Raw genomic sequence first — 23,464 nt, 5'->3', positions numbered from 1 at the left:
AGGCTATCTCATTACAGAACAGTTTCCAGTGGATGCAATCTGTTATTGTGTGAAATACCAGCAGACAAATAAACAAAGGAGACTCCAAAAGGAATTTCGAACAGCATTGGCAGGGGACAGGAACTAATAAAGCATGGAATATGGCCTGTTTTCAGGTCAGGCGCTAAAAACTAAAGCATAACTAAAGCCATTATAAAGTAAAACAAGCATTAGAAATGCAATCGGGCTCGGATTTATTTGAGTTTGAGCTAATGGCATTGTAAATGCCAATGTATTGTTGCTATGTGTTATGGAGTGTGTTCATGTGGTGTGTACTGCCAGTGATCTCCTTGTGAGTGTGAGAATATTGCACCGTTACTGCCTGTGTTGTCCTTCTTGTGAGTGTGAGAAGCTTGCACCTCTGCTGCCTGTGGTCTCCTTGTGAGTGTAAGAAGCTTGCACTGCTGCTGCCTGTGATGTCCTTCTTGTGAGTGTAAGAAGCTTGCACTGCTGCTGCCTGTGATGTCGTTCTTGTGAGTGTGAGAAGCTTGCACAGCTGCTGCCTGTGAGTATGAGAAGATTGCATTGTGCATCTCTGTGCTGTGCCTGTTCTTTATAAGGGACTCTTGCTCTGTTGCTGCTGCTGCCTTGGCACAGTACCTGCTGTGAGTGTGTGAGGGAAGCTTGCACCGCTGCTGCTTGTGATGTCCTTCTTGTGAGTGGGAGAAGCTTGCACCTCAGCTGCCTGTGGTATCCTTGTGAGTGTAACAAGCTTGCACAGCTGCTGCTTGTGATGTCCTTCGTGTGAGTGTGAGAAGCTTGCACCGCTGCTGCCTGTGAGTATGAGAAGATTGCATTGTGCATCTCTGTGCTGTGCCTGTTCTTTGTAAGGGACTCTTGCTCTGTTGCTGCTGCTGCCTTGGCACAGTACCTGCTGTGAGTGTGTAAGGGAAGCTTGCACCACTGCTGCTTGTGATGTCGTTCTTGCGAGTGTGAGAAGCTTGCACCTCTGCTGCCTGTCGTCTCCTTGTGAGTGTAAGTAGCTTGCACTGCTGCTGCCTGTGATGTCGTTCTTGTGAGTGTGAGAAGCTTGCACCGCTGCTGCTTGTGATGTCCTTCTTGTGAGTGGGAGAAGCTTGCACCTCAGCTGCCTGTGGTCTCCTTGTGAGTGTGAGAAGCTTGCACCGCTGCTGTTTGTGATGTCCTTCTTGTGAGTGTGAGAAGCTTGCACCGCTGCTGTTTGTGATGTCCTTCTTGTGAGTGGGAGAAACTTGCAACTCAGCTGCCTGTGGTCTCCTTGTGAGTGTAAGAAGCTTGCACAGCTGCTGCCTGTGCTGTCCTACTCACTACTCTACTCTACTCACTACTCACTACTCTGCACTCACTACTCACTACTCTACTCACTACTCTACTCACTACTCACTACTCTGCACTCACTACTCTGCTCACTACTCACTACTCTGCTCACTACTCTGCTCACTACTCACTACTCTCCACTCACTACTCTACTCACTACTCTACTCACTACTTTCTACTCACTACTCACTACTCTACTCACTACTCTACTCACTACTCTACTCACTACTCTACTCACTACTCTACTCACTACTCACTTCTCTACTCACTACTCTGCACTCACTACTTTACTCACTACTCTACTCACCTCACTACTCTACTCACTACTCTACTCACTAATGACTACTCTACTCACTACTCTGCACTCACTACTCACCTCACTACTCTACTCACTACTTCTCTCACTACTCTACTCACTACTCTGCACTCACTACTCACTACTCTGCACTCACTACTCTACTCACTACTCTACTCACTACTCTGCACTCACTACTCACTACTCTGCACACTACTCTACTCACTACTCTACTCACTACTCAACTCACTATACTCACTACTCACTACTCTACTCACTACTCTACTCACTATACTCACTACTCACCTCACTACTCTACTCACTACTCACTACTCTACTCACTACTCACTACTCTACTCACGACTCTGCACTCACTACTCACTACTCTACTCACTACTCTACTCACTACTCTACTCACTACTCTACTCACTACTCTACTCACTACTCTGCACTCACTACTCACTACTCTACTCACTACTCTACTCACTACTCTACTCACTACTCACTACTCTACTCACTACTCTGCACTCACTACTCACTACTCTACTCACTACTGTACTCACTACTCTACTCACTACTCTACTCACTACTCACTACTCTACTCACTACTCTGCACTCACAACTCACTACTCTACTCACTACTCACTACTCTACTCACTACTCACTACTCTACTCACTACTCTGCACTCACAACTCACTACTCTACTCACTACTCACTACTCTACTCACTACTCTACTCACTACTCTGCACTCACTACTCACTACTCTGCACTCACTACTCTACTCACTACTCTACTCACTACTCACTACTCTGCACTCACTACTCACTACTCTGCACACTACTCTACTCACTACTCTACTCACTACTCAACTCACTATACTCACTACTCACTACTCTACTCTACTCACTATACTCACTACTCACCTCACTACTCTACTCACTACTCACTACTCTACTCACTACTCTACTCACTACTCTGCACTCACTACTCACTACTCTACTCACTACTCAACTCACTACTCTACTCACTACTCTACTCACTACTCACTACTCTACTCACTACTCTGCACTCACTACTCACTACTCTACTCACTACTCTACTCACTACTCTACTCACTACTCTACTCACTACTCTGCACTCACTACTCACTACTCTACTCACTACTGTACTCACTACTCTACTCACTACTCACTACTCTACTCACTACTCACTACTCTACTCACTACTCTGCACTCACAACTCACTACTCTACTCACTACTCACTACTCTACTCACTACTCTGCACTCACTACTCACTACTCTACTCACTACTGTACTCACTACTCTACTCACTACTTACTACTCTACTCACTACTCTACTCACTACTCTGCACTCACTACTCACTACTCTGCACTCACTACTCTACTCACTACTCTACTCACTACTCTACTCACTACTCTACTCACTACTCTACTCACTACTCTACTCACTACTCACTACTCTACTCACTACTCTACTCTACTCACTACTCTACTCACTACTCACTACTCTGCACTCACTACACACTACTCTACTCACTACTCTACTCACTACTCTACTCACTACTCTACTCACTACTCTGCACTCACAACTCACTACTCTACTCACTACTCTGCACTCACTACTCTACTCACTACTCACTACTCTACTCACTATTCTACTCACTACTCTGCACTCACTACTCAACTCACTACTCTACTCACTACTCTGCACTCACTACTCTACTCACTACTCACTACTCTGCACTCACTACTCACTACTCTGCACTCACTACTCTACTCACTACTCTGCACTCACTACTCACTACTCTACTCACTACTCACTACTCTGCACTCACTACTCACTACTCTACACACTACTCTACTCACTACTCTACTCACTACTCTACTCACTACTCTACTCACTACTCTACTCACCTCACTACTCTACTCACTACTCACTACTCTATTCACTACTCTACTCACTACTCTATTCACTACTCTACTCACTACTCTACTCACTACTCTACTCACTACTCTACTCACTACTCTGCACTCACTACTCACTACTCTACTCACTACTCACTACTCTGCACTCACTACACACTACTCTACTCACTACTCTACTCACTACTCTACTCACTACTCACTACTCTATTCACTACTCTACTCACTACTCTATTCACTACTCTACTCACTACTCTACTCACTACTCACTACTCTGCACTCACTACTCACTACTCTACTCACTACTCACTACTCTACTCACTACTCACTACTCTGCACTCACTACTCACTACTCTACTCACTACTCTACTCACTACTCTCTACTCACTACTCTGCACTAACTACTCACTACTCTACTCACTACTCTACTCACTACTCTGCACTCACTACTCACTACTCTGCACTCACTACTCACTACTCTACTCACTACTCTACTCACTACTCTGCACTCACTACTCTGCACTCACTACTCACTACTCTACTCACTACTCTGCACTCACTACTCTACTCACTACTCTACTCACTACTCTACTCACTACTCACTACTCTACTCACTACTCTGCACTAACTACTCACTACTCTACTCACTACTCTGCACTCACTACTCACTACTCTGCACTCACTACTCACTACTCTACTCACTACTCTACTCACTACTCTACTCACTAATCTACTCACTACTCTACTCACTACTCTGCACTCACTACTCTGCACTCACTACTCACTACTCTGCACTCTACTCACTACTCTACTCACTACTCTACTCACTACTCACTACTCTGCACTCACTACTCACTACTCTACTCACTACTCTACTCACTACTCACTACTCTACTCACTACTCAACTCACTACTCACTACTCTACTCACTACTCTACTCACTACTCTACTCACTACTCTACTCACTACTCACTGCTCTACTCACTACTCTGCACTCACTACTCACTACTCTGCACTCACTACTCACTACTCTACTCACTACTCTACTCACTACTCTACTCACTAATCTACTCACTACTCTACTCACTACTCTACTCACTACTCTGCACTCACTACTCTGCACTCACTACTCACTACTCTGCACTCTACTCACTACTCTACTCACTACTCTACTCACTACTCACTACTCTGCACTCACTACTCACTACTCTGCACTCTACTCACTACTCTGCACTCTACACTACTCACTACTCACTACTCTGCACTCACTACTCACTACTCTACTCACTACTCTACTCACTACTCTACTCACTACTCTACTCACTACTCTACTCACTACTCTACTCACTACTCACTACTCTACTCACTACTCTACTCACTACTCACTACTCTACTCACTACTCTACTCACTACTCACTACTCTACTCAATACTCACTTCTCCTCTCCCTACTCTGCACTCCCTACTCTGCACTCCCTACTCTGCCCTCCCTACTCTGCCCTCCCTACTCTGCCCTCCCTACTCTGCCTGAAGCAAGTCTCTAATGATAGGACACTGAATGATAGTACAATGAGTTATCTGGTACAACGGCAGTAGGAATCTGGTAACCGGACTGTGAGAGTAAATGTGAGGCTCCCAGTGAGAGGAAAGCGAGGTGGAGTGTTTTTTTTATGAAAGGGTGGAGAGAGTGAGTCATGGTGACGAGACAGGGAGCGAGTGAGGAATCTGGCAATAGCTGGGAAGATGCAAGGGATCTGGTAAGAGGACAACGAGAGCTACTGCAAGGGGTCTGTTATGAGGGCAGTAAATTAAAGTGATCTTCTATTTTGACATTAAAAGTTTGAGTTCGGGTGAGTGGGCACGAGTGCTTATCAAAGCACTTTGTTTTTTTACTTTCAGCTGTGCTGCATAGCAGCCAGGCTGCTGTACAACATGGCTAAACATATCCCTGACAAAACCAACAGATTTTGTATAGGAGAGTCCTATTTGCTTTGCCAATGCTTGTTTAGCCTACCTCAGTCAAAGAGCAGGCGCGGGTTTGCCGGCGCGCACACAGAGCTCAAGGGAAAAAAAACACAGCAGTGCACACGCTCCCAGCACCATCTGCCTTCAATTACCGGCACCTCAGACAGCTGGTAATTGAGGATTTATGTATTCTTCTGCGCGTGTCCGAACACTTTATGCAGGAAGTGGACATTGGAAAAATTCCAAAGCCCTATGGCGTGCTGCCTTACTTAAACACAGCCTTGCCTGGACCAATTACCATTCACATGGCAGAATACCATACGCAAAAACCGCGCGCTTTCTGGAATGCGGCAGCCCACAGCCCTTTCTGAACTTTTTTTTTTTTATAACATTAGAGCTCGGAAGACCGCCCCACTTCGTGTGACGTAGGCCCGAGCCCTAAACAAGCAAAACAATGGCACTGAAGGGAACTACCTTGTGTTTGGGTATGCTACCTGAGACAGAGCAAAATGTAGACACTCAAAGTTGAAATAGCCAGTGCCTGAAGTAGGCTACCGACTGCCCTACGCTGCATGCTGTAGTGGGCGTATGCAAGATATGAATTACAACAGAACAATGGACGAAGAAATGTGGCTGAAAACCCTTTTAAATAAATACATTATACATATCCTTTTAGTAAAATCAAAAGGAGTTGGCTAATACCAAACCTAAAATTGCAGGCAGAGTTCAATTAATTAAATTAGAACCAGAAACAAAAAACACCTTAGCAGTGACATTTCATGCAACAAACTTTCACAATACTTCAATGTATCATTTGACCTTTAATGACACAAAGAGCCTTAGTGTCGGAATCTTTTATCGCCAATCCAGTATGGCCTTACCGGACAGCTGTGAAGATTCGCTTTAATGTATGCACCCTCGTCAACACCCTGCAAGTGGCTGATCTCACAAGGTGGTAATTAAAGTGCAACTTAGTCATGTATAAGGGATGGTGTACTTTTACAATGCCTGTCTCCAAAGTCAAGGTTGTCAAAAAGGATCTAAAAAAGTATATATTTGTTTACAATCAAAGTCTTTAGAGGTGAATCCCAGGGACACCCGGTCCTCGATTTCAGCATTCCGGTAAGCATAGCATGCTTTCCTCTGGTGGAGACTCACCCAACAAGTCCTCTGAGAAGAGTTCAATATGCTTTGCATCCCCACCAGTTACAGGGGGACACTACATCGGTATTCCCAAACCCAACATTACCAATACCATGGGGACCGCAATTTAGGATACAGGAATACCGCAGAGTTACAAACTGTACCCTGAGACTCCCTTAAGAATTGGTCATTACTGTGGTGCTGGGAAATACAGTGATTGATGACCTCTGATAATTCCCCATTTTCCACCCTTCCATACACCAGATTTCACCACCTTTTACCTCGTGAAATATCTGGGTGTCGGAGTGCTGCAGAGATGCTGTATTCCTCGTCCCTTGGATTTTTCCAAAACAGTGTTTCAGGCCGAAACAGGAATCACACTAAACTCATAAAGGAGGCCAAAGTGTTCACTCATTTTATGAAGAGACTAGGTACAATATTAACATTATATCATGTGAGTGGGGTTGGTAACAACTGTTACATTCAAAGAATGCTTTCTTTTTTTTAAACTCTACATTGAACATGCAGAAAGAAAAATAAAATTTCACGATTCAGTAATGCAGGTTTACTTTCAGATGGTGTCAAGCAGTGTGAATGTGATCCCAAATGCTACAATACCATACAATGCAACCATCTAAAGTACCTTTCTGTACGATGGTCCTTAGTCCTTTCTCTTCCATCTGCACTGATGTTCGGTGGGAAACTGTGCTTGTCAAGCAGGTCAGAAACTGCTCCTGAAAAAAGACAAGCACATGCTTTAGACGTGAACGGAGGCCTCTCAGTCTGTGTTAACACTTTCCAATTCGCCTGCACAAAAAGTTTTGATCATTAGGACACAGGCTCAGAGTCCGGGGCAAAAAAGTGACAGTCCTGCTTTAAACAAACTTTTTACATTGAAGGGAAATCGATTTGTGAACATTCGATTCCACAGTTTTTAACTCTGTCTGAGCCACAGCACAGGGAGACACACCCTATACTCTAGATGCAGGAAACATTTATGGATAAAACTGGATTATAAAAAATAAAATACAAATTATGAGGACATAAGTTTGTACACGCTGGAACAGGGAAAACATGGGCAAGTTCCACTTCATCCCTTATTAGGGGATCACCAGCTATGCTGGAGTAAATGTTACATTTGCGCAATCAGCATTTACACAGTACACAATTTGCCCCCAGGGTATAAGGCATGTTGTAACCGGAGCTCCTGCCCCAAAAACACTCAGCACACAATGATATCTGGGGCTAAACCTCTCACGTTATTTATCTGAAGGGTAGCCATAACACCTAAGCGCTCTAGGTATTGTGGGACACTTTAGGCCAAACCTAAGGTTGTACACCGCAGCACTTTAAAATGGAGGCCCTGTTATGGATGTCAGACAGATCATCGATCTACGTGGGGGCTATGTGCTGCGAAATCTCTAGAAAAATTAATAATTACTGGAAAGAATATTCAACGTGACAATGTGAAACAAGCAATGGCAAAGCCATTAGGTCTGGCATTGTCCACCAGTTCTAGGTCAAATCTTGTTTTGCTATGATTTTTACAAAGATTTATTGTTCAGGAAGCTGCTGTGTATTTATCAATCTAACAAAAAAAAACTCGACTAAAGGCAAAAATATTTTTGGTCTATAAAACCCCACACATTACCATGTTACTCCCTGGCACTGAAGGGAAATACTTTCTGCATGGCTGTGCTTCCCTTGTGAAAGGGCAGCATGCTGTAACTCATAGTGAAGTCGGCCAATGGCTGGAGCGATCCTGCACATTGCCCCTTGCTTTATGCTTGAGTGGGTTGTAGAAAAATGTGAATGATACAACCGCAGAGAAATGGATGAATTGTGGCTAAAAACCCCTAAAAGTAACTACGTCATACACATCATTTTTGTAAAAGCAAAAGGTTTTGGGTAACACAAACCTCAAAATAGCAATCGTTCTGCCGAGTGATGGAGAGAGGTAATGAGGGTGAGAGAGAAAGAAAGGAGTAGTAGAAAAAGGAAGGAAAGAAGAATTAGGAAGTGAAGAAAAAGGAAGAAAAAAGAAAGAAGGAAAGAAGGTAAATATAGAAATGAAAAAAGAAAGCATGAAAGAAAAAAAAGGAAAGAAGAAATGGAGGAACAAAATAAGAAAATAGCAGAGTAAATAAAAAGAAAGAAGAAAAGAACAAAGAAAGGAAGGAAAGCAAGAAAAAGGGAAGCAATTAAAGGCCAGACAGAAGGCAGGAAAGAATACAAGAAGGAAGGAAAGAAGAAAAGAAAGAAGGAAGAATAAAGGAAAGAAGGAACGGAGGGACAATAAAGGAAAGAAAGAAAAAAGAAATGAAGGCAAGGAGAGAAGAAACGAAATAAGTAATGAAATAAAGGAAGCAGAGAAGAAAAGGAAGGAAATAATGAGACAGAAAGAGAAAGAAAGACTGTACAAGAAAGAAGGAAAGAAAGAAAACAGAAAGGCAGGACAGAAAGCAAGAAAGGAAAAAATGAAAAAAATCTCAGGAAGAAGGAAAGCAAGTAGGAAGGAAAGGAAAAAGGAAGGAAATAAGACAGGAAAGAAATGAAAGAAAAGGAAGAAAGAAAGAGAGGAAAGAAAAAAGAAGATATAGGAAAAAGGAAAGCATGCAAGAATTTAGGAAAGAACGAATGAATGAATGAAAGAGGAAAGAAAGAAAAGAAAGAAAAGAAGGCAAGAAAGAAAGCACAAACAAAAGAAGGAAAAAGGAATGAAAGAAAGAAGGATATAATGGAAAGAGAGGTAGAATGACAAAGGAACAAAAGAAGAAAAAAAGCAATAAGAGGAGGAAAGCAGAAAGAAAGAACAAGCATTTACAATGCAATAGGTCTCGCAGCATTTAATTTAGAGCTTTTAACATTACCCAACATGCAGGCTTTTAAAGGAATATCGGGCTTGAATGTCCTCTGCTGGTAAGGATGCACAAAATGAACGTGCATCTATCTGCCTGGAGAACGGAGCGGTTACAATATATCACGTACATTGTATTTTTGTGTACTTAATTGTTTTGTATGCAACTTTCGTATGACTTAAACCATCCCCCAGATGCATATTTTTTTTATCACTTGACCCATTCATTTTAACATTGAAGCCGTTCGACATTACCTGCCCTCAAGCCCATTTTTGAAAGCGCCCCATCCGCCTTACACTTGGGAATACTTGTAAGGGGCGCGCGACCGGCTCCGATCGCTTTCGCTATCCCCACCGGAAGTCAGGCAATGTCGCCTGTGACGGGGGCGGGGCCGCGTCAGGACCGGAAGAGGAGGCATGCGTATCGCGGCCCGGGGCTCCTGTGAGCAGTGGAGAACCCCGGGCCCGCCAGCAGGAGGTTACGCGACTGTTGCGGGGCTCCCTTGACCAAGAGGGAGCCCCGTGAAAGGAGCTGGCAAGAGCTGCAGCGGCGGAGTCCCCCGAGATTGCCCCGGTAAGTTAGAAAGGGCTGGGGGGTGCGGGGTGCGGTGTGCGGTGCGGTGTGGGGGGGGCGGGCGGGCGAGGGGGGCAGCACTCGTGTGTCTGTGTGCGTGTGTATGTGTGTGTGGGAGGCTGTATGTGCGTGCGTGCGTGCGTGCATGGGCGCTTCTGTGTGTGTGTGAGAGAGTGCGCGAGAGTGCGCGTGCTCGTTTCAAATCGCCTCCAAGGCGATGCGCGCGGCCAGAAAGGAGACACGGCAACAATAGGCTGTCGGCGGACACGCGCTTCCGCGCGTGCAGCAAAAACCTAAAAAAGAAAGAAAAATGGTGAAAAGGAAGGAAAGAAGGAAGGCGAGAAAGAAAGAAAGAAATACAGAAAGAAAGAAAAATGAAAAAGAAAGAATAAGTGCTGCCAATAACACATAATACCATCCTGTTTTCTTTCTGGGCAACGGTTGTTGAAGAACCACTGATGAAATTAAGTCCAGAATAAATGTGTTCTGAAGAATTGTCCGCTAATGAATTCCAATCTATAGAATTTACGTTTCTGGTTTGTGTACTGAATGCATAGTAAAAAGAGGCTATCTTATTACAGAACAGTTTCCAGTGGATGCAATCTGTTATTGTGTGAAATACCAGCAGACAGATAAACAAAGGAGACTCCAAAAGGAATTTCGAACAGCATTGGCAGGGGACAGGAACTAATAAAGCATGGAATATGGCCTGTTTTCAGGTCAGGCTCTAAAAACTAAAGCATAACTAAAGCCATTATAAAGTAAAAACAAGCAAAACACTGGCACTGAAGGGAACTACCTTGTGTTTGGGTATGCTCCCTGAGACAGAGCAAAATGCAGACACTCAAATTTGAAATAGCCAGTGCCTGAAGTAGGCTACCGACTGCCCTACGCTGCATGCTGTAGTGGGCGTATGCAAGATATGAATTACAACAGAACAATGGACGAAGAAAAGTGGCTGAAAACCCTTTTAAATAAATACATTATACATATCCTTTTAGTAAAATCAAAAGGAGTTGGCTAATACCAAACCTAAAATTGCAGGCAGAATTCAATTAATTAAATTAGAACCAGAAACAAAAAACACCTTAGCAGTGACATTTCATGCAACAAACTTTCACAATACTTCAATTTATCATTTGACCTTTAATGACACAAAGAGCCTTAGTATCGGAATCTTTTATCGCCAATCCAGTATGGCCTTACCGGACAGCTGTGAAGATTCGCTTTAATGTATGCACCCTCGTCAACACCCTGCAAGTGGCTGATCTCACAAGGTGGTAATTAAAGTGCAACGTAGTCATGTATAAGGGATGGTGTACTTTTACAATGCCTGTCTCCAAAGTCAAGGTTGTCAAAAAGTATCTAAAAAAGTATATATTTGTTTACAATCAAAGTCTTTGGAGGAGAATCCCAGGGACACCCGGTCCTCGATTTCAGCATTCTGGTAAGCATAGCATGCTTTCCTCTGGTGGAGACTCACCCAACAAGTCCCCTGAGAAGAGTTCAATATGCTTTGCATCCCCACCAGTTACAGGGGGACACTACATCGGTATTCCCACTCCCAACATTACCAATACCATGGGGACCGCAATTTAGGATACAGGAATACCGCAGAGTTACAAACTGTACCCTGAGACTCCCTTAAGAATTGGTCATTACTGTGGTGCTGGGAAATACAGTGATTGATGACCTCTGATAATTCCCCATTTCCACCCTTCCATACACCAGATTTCACCACCTTTTACCTCGTGAAATATCTGGGTGTAGGAGTGCTGCAGAGATGCTGTATTCCTCGTCCCTTGGATTTTTCCAAAACAGTGTTTCAGGCCGAAACAGGAATCACACTAAACTCATAAAGGAGGCCAACGTTCTTACTAATTTAATGAAGAGACTAGGTACAATATTAACATTATATCATGTGAGTGGGGTTGGTAACAACTGTTACATTCAAAGAATGCTTTCTTTTTTAAACTCTACATTGAACATGCAGAAAGAAAAATTAAAGTTTACGATTCAGTAATGCAGGTTTACTTTCAGATGGTGTCAAGCAGTGTGAATGTGATCCCAAATGCTACAATACCATACAATCCAAACATCTAAAGTACCTTTCTGTACGATGGTCCTTAGTCCTTTCTCTTCCATCTGCACTGATGTTCGGTGGGAAACTGTGCTTCTCAAGCAGATCAGAAACTGCTCCTGAAAAAAGACAAGCACATGCTTTAGACGTGAACAGAGGCTTCTCAGTCTGTGTTATCACTTTCCAATTCGCCTACACAAAAGGTTTTGATCATTAGGACACAGGCTCAGAGTCGGAGGCAAAAAAGTGAAAGCCCTGCTTGAAATAAACTTTTTACATTGAAGGGAATTCGATTTGTGAACATTCGACTCCACAGTTTTTAACTCTGTCTGTGCCACAGTACAGGGAGACACACCCTATACTATAGATGCAGGAAACATTTATGGATGAAACTGGATTATAAAAAATAAAAAATAAACTAGGATATAAAATTAGACACGCTGGAACAGGGGAAACGTGGGCAAGTTCCACTTCATCTCTTATTAGGAGATCAACAGCTTGGCTGGAGTAAATGTTACATTTGTGCAATCAGCATTTACACAGTACACAATTTGCCCCCAGGGTGTAAGGCATGTTGGAACTCGAGCTCATGCCCCAAAAACACTCAGCACACAATGAAATCTGGGGCTAAACCTCTCACATTAGTTATTTGAAGGGCAGCCATAATACCTAAGCGCTCTAGTTACTGTGTGACACTTTAGGCAAAACCTAAGGTTGTACACATAAGCACTTTAAAATGGAGGACCTGTTATGGATGTCAGACATATCATCGATCTAAGTAGGGGCTATGGGCTGAGAAATATTTGTAGAAAAATTAATAATTACTGGGATGAATATTCAACGTGGCAATGTGAAACAAGCACTGGCAATGCCATTAGGTCGGGCATTGTCCACCAGCTTTTTGTTAAATCTTCTTTTGCTATGATTTTTGCAAAGATTTGTTGTTTGGGAAGCTGCTGTGTATTCATCAATCTAATGAAAAAAACATTGACTGAAGGCAAAAATATTTTTGGTCTAAAAAACAACAACACACATTACCATGTTTCTCGCTTGCATTGAAGGGAACTACTTTCTGCATGGCTGTGCTTCCCTTGTGAAAGGGCAGCATGCTGTAACTCATAGTGAAGTCAGCCAGTAGCTGGTGTGATCTTGCACATTGCCCCTTGATTTATGCTTGAGTGGGTTGTAGAAAAATGTGAATGATACAACCACAGACAAATGGATGAATTGTGGCTAAAACCCCCTAAAAGTAACTACGTCATACACATCATTTTTGTAAAAACAAAAGGTTTTGGGTAACACAAACCTAAAAATGGCAATTGTTCTACCGAGTGAGGGAGAGAAGTAATGAGGGAGAGAGAAAGAAAGGAGTGGTAGAAAAAGGAAGGAAAGAAGAAAGAATAAGGAAGTGAAGAAAAGGGAGAAAAGAGAAAGAAGGAAAGAATATAAATATAGAAATGAAAAAAGAAAGCAAGAAAGAAAATAAAGGAAAGAAGAAATGGAGGTACAAAATAAGAAATTAGCAGAGGAAATAAAAAAAAGAAGAAAAGAAGAAAGAAAGGAAGGAAAGCAAGAAAAAGGGAAGGAATTAAAGGCCAGATAGAAGGCAGGAAAGAATACAAGAAGGAAGGAAAGAAGAAAAGAAAGAAGGAAGAATAAAGGAAAGAAGGAACAGAGGGAAAATAAAGGAAAGAAAGAACAAAAGAAATGAAGGCAAGGAGAGAAGAAAAGAAATAAGTAATGAAACAAAGGAAGCAGAGAAGAAAAGGAAGGAAAGAAGGAGACAGAAAGAGAAAGAAAGACTGTACAAGTAAGAAGGAAAGAAAGAAAACAGAAAGGCAGGACAGAAAGCAAGGAAGGAAAAAATGAAAAAAATATCAGAAAGAAGGAAAGCATAAAAGAAAGCAAGTAAGAAGGAAAGGAAAAAGGAAGGAAAGAAGACAAGAAATAAATTAAAGAAAAGCAAGATATGAAGAGAGGAAAGAAAAAAGAAGACATAGGAAAAAGGAAAGCATGCAAGAATTTAGGAAAGAACGAATGAATGAATGAAAGAGGAAAGAAAGAAAAGAAAGAAAAGAAGGCAAGAAAGAAAGCACAAACAAAAGAAGGAAAAAGGAATGAAAGAAAGAAGGATATAATGGAAAGAGAGGTAGAATGACAAAGGAACAAAAGAAGAAAAAAAGCAATAAGAGGAGGAAAGCAGAAAGAAAGAAAAAAGAAAAAAAAATGGTGAAAAGGAAGGAAAGAAGGAAGGCGAGAAAGAAAGAAAGAAATACAGAAAGAAAGAAAAAAGAAAAAGAAAGAATAAGTGCTGCCAATAACACATAATACCATCCTGTTTTCTTTCTGGGCAACGGTTGTTGAAGAACCACTGATGAAATTAAGTCCAGAATAAATGTGTTCTGAAGAATTGTCCGCTAATGAATTCCCATCTATAGAATTTACGTTTCTGGTTTGTGTACTGAATGCATAGTAAAAAGAGGCAATCTTATTACAGAACAGTTTCCAGTGGATGCAATCTGTTATTGTGTGAAATACCAGCAGACAGATAAACAAAGGAGACTCCAAAAGGAATTTCGAACAGCATTGGCAGGGGACAGGAACTAATAAAGCATGGAATATGGCCTGTATTCAGGCCAGGCGCTAAAAACTAAAGCATAACTAAAGCCATTATAAAGTAAAAACAAGCAAAACAATGGCACTGAAGGGAACTACCTTGTGTTTGGGTATGCTCCCTGAGACAGAGCAAAATGTAGACACTCAAAGTTGAAATAGCCAGTGCCTGAAGTAGGCTACCGACTGCCCTACGCTGCATGCTGTAGTGGGCGTATGCAAGATATGAATTACAACAGAACAATGGACGAAGAAATGTGGCTGAAAACCCTTTTAAATAAATACATTATACATATCCTTTTAGTAAAATCAAAAGGAGTTGGCTAATACCAAACCTAAAATTGCAGGCAGAGTTCAATTAATTAAATTAGAACCAGAAACAAAAAACACCTTAGCAGTGACATTTCATGCAACAAACTTTCACAATACTTCAATTTATCATTTGACCTTTAATGACACAAAGAGCCTTAGTGTCGGAATCTTTTATCGCCAATCCAGTATGGCCTTACCGGACAGCTGTGAAGATTCACTTTAATGTATGCACCCTCGTCAACATCCTGCAAGTGGCTGATCTCACAAGGTGGTAATTAAAGTGCAACTTAGTCATGTATAAGGGATGGTGTACTTTTACAATGCCTGTCTCCAAAGTCAAGGTTGTCAAAAAGGATCTAAAAAGTATATATTTGTTTACAATCAAAGTCTTTGGAGGAGAATCCCAGGGACACCCGGTCCTCGATTTCAGCATTCTGGTAAGCATAGCATGCTTTCCTCTGGTGGAGACTCACCCAACAAGTCCTCTGAGAAGAGTTCAATATGCTTTGCATCCCCACCAGTTACAGGGGGACACTACATTGGTATTCCCACTCCCAACATTACCAATACCATGGGGACCGCATTTTAGGATACAGGAATACCGCAGAGTTACAAACTGTACCCTGAGACTCCCTGAAGAATTGGTCATTACTGTGGTGCTGGGAAATACAGTGATTGATGACCTCTGATAATTCCCCATGTCCACCCTTCCATACACCAGATTTCACCACCTTTTACCTCGTGAAATATCTGAGTGTAGGAGTGCTGCAGAGATGCTGTATTTCTCGTCCCTTGGATTTTTCCAAAACAGTGTTTCAGGCCGAAACAGGAATCACACTAAACTCATAAAGGAGGCCAACGTTCTTACTCATTTAATGAAGAGACTAGGTACAATATTAACATTATATCATGTGAGTGGGGTTGGTAACAACTGTTACATTCAAAGAATGCTTTCTTTTTTAAACTCTACATTGAACATGCAGAAAGAAAAATTAAAGTTTACGATTCAGTAATGCAGGTTTACTTTCAGATGGTGTCAAGCAGTGTGAATGTGATCCCAAATGCTACAATACCATACAATCCAAACATCTAAAGTACCTTTCTGTACGATGGTCCTTAGTCCTTTCTCTTCCATTTGCAATGATGTTCGGTGGGAAACTGTGCTTCTCAAGCAGATCAGAAACTGCTCCTGAAAAAAGACAAGCACATGCTTTAGACGTGAACAGAGGCTTCTCAGTCTGTGTTATCACTTTCCAATTCGCCTGCACAAAAGGTTTTGATCATTAGGACACAGGCTCAGAGTCGGAGGCAAAAAAGTGAAAGCCCTGCTTGAAATAAACTTTTTACATTGAAGGGAATTCGATTTGTGAACATTCGACTCCACAGTTTTTAACTCTGTCTCTGCCACAGCACAGGGAGACACACCCTATACTATAGATGCAGGAAACATTTATGGATGAAACTGGATTATAAAAAATAAAAAATAAACTAGGATATAAAATTGGACACGCTGGAACAGGGGAAACGTGGGCAAGTTCCACTTCATCTCTTATTAGGAGATCAACAGCTTGGCTGGAGTAAATGTTACATTTGTGCAATCAGCATTTACACAGTACACAATTTGCCCCCAGGGTGTAAGGCATGTTGGAACTCGAGCTCATGCCCCAAAAACACTCAGCACACAATGAAATCTGGGGCTAAACCTCTCACATTAGTTATTTGAAGGGCAGCCATAATACCTAAGCGCTCTAGTTACTGTGTGACACTTTAGGCAAAACCTAAGGTTGTACACATAAGCACTTTAAAATGGAGGACCTGTTATGGATGTCAGACATATCATCGATCTAAGTAGGGGCTATGGGCTGAGAAATATTTGTAGAAAAATTAATAATTACTGGGATGAATATTCAACGTGGCAATGTGAAACAAGCACTGGCAATGCCATTAGGTCTGGCATTGTCCACCAGCTTTTTGTTAAATCTTCTTTTGCTATGATTTTTGCAAAGATTTGTTGTTTGGGAAGCTGCTGTGTATTCATCAATCTAATGAAAAAAACATTGACTGAAGGCAAAAATATTTTTGGGCTAAAAAACAACAACACACATTACCATGTTTCTCGCTTGCATTGAAGGGAACTACTTTCTGCATGGTTGTGCTTCCCTTGTGAAAGGGCAGCATGCTGTAACTCATAGTGAAGTCAGCCAGTAGCTGGTGTGATCTTGCACATTGCCCCTTGATTTATGCTTGAGTGGGTTGTAGAAAAATGGGAATGATACAACCACAGACAAATGGATGAATTGTGGCTAAAACCCCCTAAAAGTAACTACGTCATACACATCATTTTTGTAAAAACAAAAGGTTTTGGGTAACACAAACCTAAAAATGGCAATTGTTCTACCGAGTGAGGGAGAGAAGTAATGAGGGAGAGAGAAAGAAAGGAGTGGTAGAAAAAGGAAGGAAAGAAGAAAGAATAAGGAAGTGAAGAAAAGGGAGAAAAAAGAAAGAAGGAAAGAATATAAATATAGAAATGAAAAAAGAAAGCAAGAAAGAAAATAAAGGAAAGAAGAAATGGAGGTACAAAATAAGAAATTAGCAGAGGAAATAAAAAAAAGAAGAAAAGAAGAAAGAAAGGAAGGAAAGCAAGAAAAAGGGAAGGAATTAAAGGCCAGATAGAAGGCAGGAAAGAATACAAGAAGGAAGGAAAGAAGAAAAGAAAGAAGGAAGAATAAAGGAAAGAAGGAACAGAGGGAAAATAAAGGAAAGAAAGAACAAAAGAAATGAAGGCAAGGAGAGAAGAAAAGAAATAAGTAATGAAACAAAGGAAGCAGAGAAGAAAAGGAAGGAAAGAAGGAGACAGAAAGAGAAAGAAAGACTGTACAAGTAAGAAGGAAAGAAAGAAAACAGAAAGGCAGGACAGAAAGCAAGGAAGGAAAAAATGAAAAAAATATCAGAAAGAAGGAAAGCATGAAAGAAAGCAAGTAAGAAGGAAAGGAAAAAGGAAGGAAAGAAGACAAGAAATAAATTAAAGAAAAGCAAGATATGAAGAGAGGAAAGAAAAAAGAAGACATAGGAAAAAGGAAAGCATGCAAGAATTTAGGAAAGAACGAATGAATGAATGAAAGAGGAAAGAAAGAAAAGAAAGAAAAGAAGGCAAGAAAGAAAGCACAAACAAAAGAAGGAAAAAGGAATGAAAGAAAGAAGGATATAATGGAAAGAGAGGTAGAATGACAAAGGAACAAAAGAAGAAAAAAAGCAATAAGAGGAGGAAAGCAGAAAGAAAGAAAAAAGAAAGAAAAATGGTGAAAAGGAAGGAAAGAAGGAAGGCGAGAAAGAAAGAAATACAGAAAGAAAGAAAAAAGAAAAAGAAAGAATAAGTGCTGCCAATAACACATAATACCATCCTGTTTTCTTTCTGGGCAACGGTTGTTGAAGAACCACTGATGAAATTAAGTCCAGAATAAATGTGTTCTGAAGAATTGTCCGCTAATGAATTCCCATCTATAGAATTTACGTTTCTGGTTTGTGTACTGAATGCATAGTAAAAAGAGGCTATCTTATTACAGAACAGTTTCCAGTGGATGCAATCTGTTATTGTGTGAAATACCAGCAGACAGATAAACAAAGGAGACTCCAAAAGGAATTTCGAACAGCATTGGCAGGGGACAGGAACTAATAAAGCATGGAATATGGCCTGTATTCAGGCCAGGCGCTAAAAACTAAAGCATAACTAAAGCCATTATAAAGTAAAAACAAGCAAAACAATGGCACTGAAGGGAACTACCTTGTGTTTGGGTATGCTCCCTGAGACAGAGCAAAATGTAGACACTCAAAGTTGAAATAGCCAGTGCCTGAAGTAGGCTACCGACTGCCCTACGCTGCATGCTGTAGTGGGCGTATGCAAGATATGAATTACAACAGAACAATGGACGAAGAAATGTGGCTGAAAACCCTTTAAAATAAATACATTATACATATCCTTTTAGTAAAATCAAAAGGAGTTGGCTAATACCAAACCTAAAATTGCAGGCAGAGTTCAATTAATTAAATTAGAACCAGAAACAAAAAACACCTTAGCAGTGACATTTCATGCAACAAACTTTCACAATACTTCAATTTATCATTTGACCTTTAATGACACAAAGAGCCTTAGTGTCGGAATCTTTTATCGCCAATCCAGTATGGCCTTACCGGACAGCTGTGAAGATTCACTTTAATGTATGCACCCTCGTCAACATCCTGCAAGTGGCTGATCTCACAAGGTGGTAATTAAAGTGTCACTTAATCATGTATAAGGGATGGTGTACTTTTACAATGCCTGTCTCCAAAGTCAAGGTTGTCAAAAAGGATCTAAAAAGTATATATTTGTTTACAATCAAAGTCTTTGGAGGAGAATCCCAGGGACACCCGGTCCTCGATTTCAGCATTCTGGTAAGCATAGCATGCTTTCCTCTGGTGGAGACTCACCCAACAAGTCCTCTGAGAAGAGTTCAATATGCTTTGCATCCCCACCAGTTACAGGGGGACAGTACATCGGTATTCCCAATCCCAACATTACCAATACCATGGGGACCGCAATTTAGGATACAGGAATACCGCAGAGTTACAAACTGTACCCTGAGACTCCCCTGAAGAATTGGTCATTACTGTGGTGCTGGGAAATACAGTGATTGATGACCTCTGATAATTCCCCATTTTCCACCCTTCCATACACCAGATTTCACCACCTTTTACCTCGTGAAATATCTGGGTGTAGGAGTGCTGCAGAGATGCTGTATTCCTCGTCCCTTGGATTTTTCCAAAACAGTGTTTCAGGCCGAAACAGGAATCACACTAAACTCATAAAGGAGGCCAACGTTCTTACTCATTTAATGAAGAGACTAGGTACAATATTAACATTATATCATGTGAGTGGGGTTGATAACAACTGTTACATTCAAAGAATGCTTTCTTTTTTAAAGTCTACATTGAACATGCAGAAAGAAAAATTAAAGTTTACGATTCAGTAATGCAGGTTTACTTTCAGATGGTGTCAAGCAGTGTGAATGTGATCCCAAATGCTACAATACCATACAATCCAAACATCTAAAGTACCTTTCTGTACGATGGTCCTTAGTCCTTTCTCTTCCATTTGCAATGATGTTCGGTGGGAAACTGTGCTTCTCAAGCAGATCAGAAACTGCTCCTGAAAAAAGACAAGCACATGCTTTAGACGTGAACAGAGGCTTCTCAGTCTGTGTTATCACTTTCTAATTCGCCTGCACAAAAGGTTTTGATCATTAGGACACAGGCTCAGAGTCGGAGGCAAAAAAGTGAAAGCCCTGCTTGAAATAAACTTTTTACATTGAAGGGAATTCGATTTGTGAACATTCGACTCCACAGTTTTTAACTCTGTCTGTGCCACAGCACAGGGAGACACACCCTATACTATAGATGCAGGAAACATTTATGGATGAAACTGGATTATAAAAAATAAAAAATAAACTAGGATATAAGATTGGACACGCTGGAACAGGGGAAACGTGGGCAAGTTCCACTTCATCTCTTATTAGGAGATCAACAGCTTGGCTGGAGTAAATGTTACATTTGTGCAATCAGCATTTACACAGTACACAATTTGCCCCAAGGGTGTAAGGCATGTTGGAACTCGAGCTCATGCCCCAAAAACACTCAGCACACAATGAAATCTGGGGCTAAACCTCTCAAATAGTTATTTGAAGGGCAGCCATAATACCTAAGCGCTCTAGTTACTGTGTGAAACTTTAGGCAAAACCTAAGGTTGTACACATAAGCACTTTAAAATGGAGGACCTGTTATGGATGTCAGACATATCATCGATCTAAGTAGGGGCTATGGGCTGCGAAATATTTGTAGAAAAATTAATAATTACTGGGATGAATATTCAACGTGGCAATGTGAAACAAGCACTGGCAATGCCATTAGGTCTGGCATTGTCCACCAGCTTTTTGTTAAATCTTCTTTTGCTATGATTTTTGCAAAGATTTGTTGTTTGGGAAGCTGCTGTGTGTTCATCAATCTAATGAAAAAAACATTGACTGAAGGCAAAAATATTTTTGGTCTAAAAAACAACAACACACATTACCATGTTTCTCGCTGGCATTGAAGGGAACTACTTTCTGCATGGCTGTGCTTCCCTTGTGAAAGGGCAGCATGCTGTAACTCATAGTGAAGTCAGCCAGTAGCTGGTGTGATCTTGCACATTGCCCCTTGATTCATGCTTGAGTGGGTTGTAGAAAAATGTGAATGATACAACCACAGACAAATGGATGAATTGTGGCTAAAACCCCCTAAAAGTAACTACGTCATACACATCATTTTTGTAAAAACAAAAGGTTTTGGGTAACACAAACCTAAAAATGGCAATTGTTCTACGGAGTGAGGGAGAGAAGTAATGAGGGAGAGAGAAAGAAAGGAGTGGTAGAAAAAGGAAGGAAAGAAGAAAGAATAAGGAAGTGAAGAAAAGGGAGAAAAAAGAAAGAAGGAAAGAATATAAATATAGAAATGAAAAAAGAAAGCAAGAAAGAAAATAAAGGAAAGAAGAAATGGAGGTACAAAATAAGAAATTAGCAGAGGAAATAAAAAAAAGAAGAAAAGAAGAAAGAAAGGAAGGAAAGCAAGAAAAAGGGAAGGAATTAAAGGCCAGATAGAAGGCAGGAAAGAATACAAGAAGGAAGAATAAAGGAAAGAAGGAACAGAGGGAAAATAAAGGAAAGAAAGAACAAAAGAAATGAAGGCAAGGAGAGAAAAAAAGAAATAAGTAATGAAACAAAGGCAGCAGAGAAGAAAAGGAAGGAAAGAAGGAGACAGAAAGAGAAAGAAAGACTGTACAAGTAAGAAGGAAAGAAAGAAAACAGAAAGGCAGGACAGAAAGCAAGGAAGGAAAAAATGAAAAAAATATCAGAAAGAAGGAAAGCATGAAAGAAAGCAAGTAAGAAGGAAAGGAAAAAGGAAGGAAAGAAGACAAGAAATAAATTAAAGAAAAGCAAGATATGAAGAGAGGAAAGAAAAAAGAAGACATAAAGGAAAGCATGCAAGAATTTAGGAAAGAACGAATGAATGAATGAAAGAGGAAAAAAAGAAAAGAAAGGAAAGAAGGCAAGAAAGAAAGCACAAACAAAAGAAGGAAAAAGGAATGAAAGAAAGAAGGATATAATGGAAAGAGAGATAGAATGACAAAGGAACAAAAGAAGAAAAAAAGCAATAAGAGGAGGAAAGCAGAAAGAAAGAAAAAAGAAAGAAAAATGGTGAAAAGGAAGGAAAGAAGGAAGGCGAGAAAGAAAGACAGAAATACAGAAAGAAAGAAAAAAGAAAAAGAAAGAATAAGTGCTGCCAATAACACATAATACCATCCTGTTTTCTTTCTGGGCAACGGTTGTTGAAGAACCACTGATGAAATTAAGTCCAGAATAAATGTGTTCTGAAGAATTGTCCGCTAATGAATTCCCATCTATAGAATTTACGTTTCTGGTTTGTGTACTGAATGCATAGTAAAAAGAGGCTATCTTATTACAGAACAGTTTCCAGTGGATGCAATCTGTTATTGTGTGAAATACCAGCAGACAGATAAACAAAGGAGACTCCAAAAGGAATTTCGAACAGCATTGGCAGGGGACAGGAACTAATAAAGCATGGAATATGGCCTGTTTTCAGGTCAGGCGCTAAAAACTAAAGCATAACTAAAGCCAATATAAAGTAAAAACAAGCAAAACAATGGCACTGAAGGGAACTACCTTGTGTTTGGGTATGCTACCTGAGACAGAGCAAAATGTAGACACTCAAAGTTGAAATAGCCAGTGCTGAAGTAGGCTACCGACTGCCCTACGCTGCAGCTGTAGTGGGCGTATGCAAGATATGAATTACAACAGAACAATGGACGAAGAAAGGTGGCTGAAAACCCTTTTAAATAAATATATTATACATATCCTTTTAGTAAAATCAAAAGGAATTGGCTAATACCAAACCTAAAATTGCAGGCAGAGTTCAATTAATTAAATTAGAACCAGAAACAAAAAACACCTTAGCAGTGACATTTCATGCAACAAACTTTCACAATACTTCAATTTATCATTTGACCTTTAATGACACAAAGAGCCTTAGTGTCGGAATCTTTTATCGCCAATCCAGTATGGCCTTACCGGACAGTTGTGAAGATTCGCTTTAATGTATGCACCCTCGTCAACACCCTGCAAGTCGCTGATCTCACAAGGTGGTAATTAAAGTGCAACGTAGTCATGTATAAGGGATGGTGTACTTTTACAATGCCTGTCTCCAAAGTCAAGGTTGTCAAAAAGGATCTAAAAAAGTATATATTTGTTTACAATCAAAGT

The 23,464-nt window shown here is 40.8% G+C and overlaps 1 long non-coding RNA gene across 14 annotated transcripts in view; it reads right to left on the bottom strand.

The window, feature by feature from the left end:
• LOC144781681 (uncharacterized) overlaps window positions 1-23,464 on the bottom strand; it is a 315,416-nt gene that overhangs the window by 128,243 nt on the left and 163,709 nt on the right. For 13 of the 14 annotated variants that reach the window (XR_013601047.1, XR_013601036.1, XR_013601043.1 and 10 more), the window contains 4 exons: window positions 20,211-20,301; window positions 16,218-16,308; window positions 12,223-12,313; window positions 7,327-7,417 (listed from right to left, as the gene is read on the bottom strand). This is a non-coding gene — a long non-coding RNA (uncharacterized LOC144781681). Of the gene's footprint in view, window positions 1-7,326; window positions 7,418-12,222; window positions 12,314-16,217; window positions 16,309-20,209; window positions 20,302-23,464 lie in introns of those variants that run through there. The other variant, XR_013601045.1, reaches the window with a different exon arrangement.

Source organism: Lissotriton helveticus, chromosome 9, assembly GCF_964261635.1.
Source record: "Lissotriton helveticus chromosome 9, aLisHel1.1, whole genome shotgun sequence".
Classification (NCBI taxonomy): domain Eukaryota; kingdom Metazoa; phylum Chordata; class Amphibia; order Caudata; family Salamandridae; genus Lissotriton; species Lissotriton helveticus.
The sequence above is the reverse complement of the archived record's forward strand: the minus strand, read 5'-3'. Positions and strand labels throughout refer to the sequence as shown.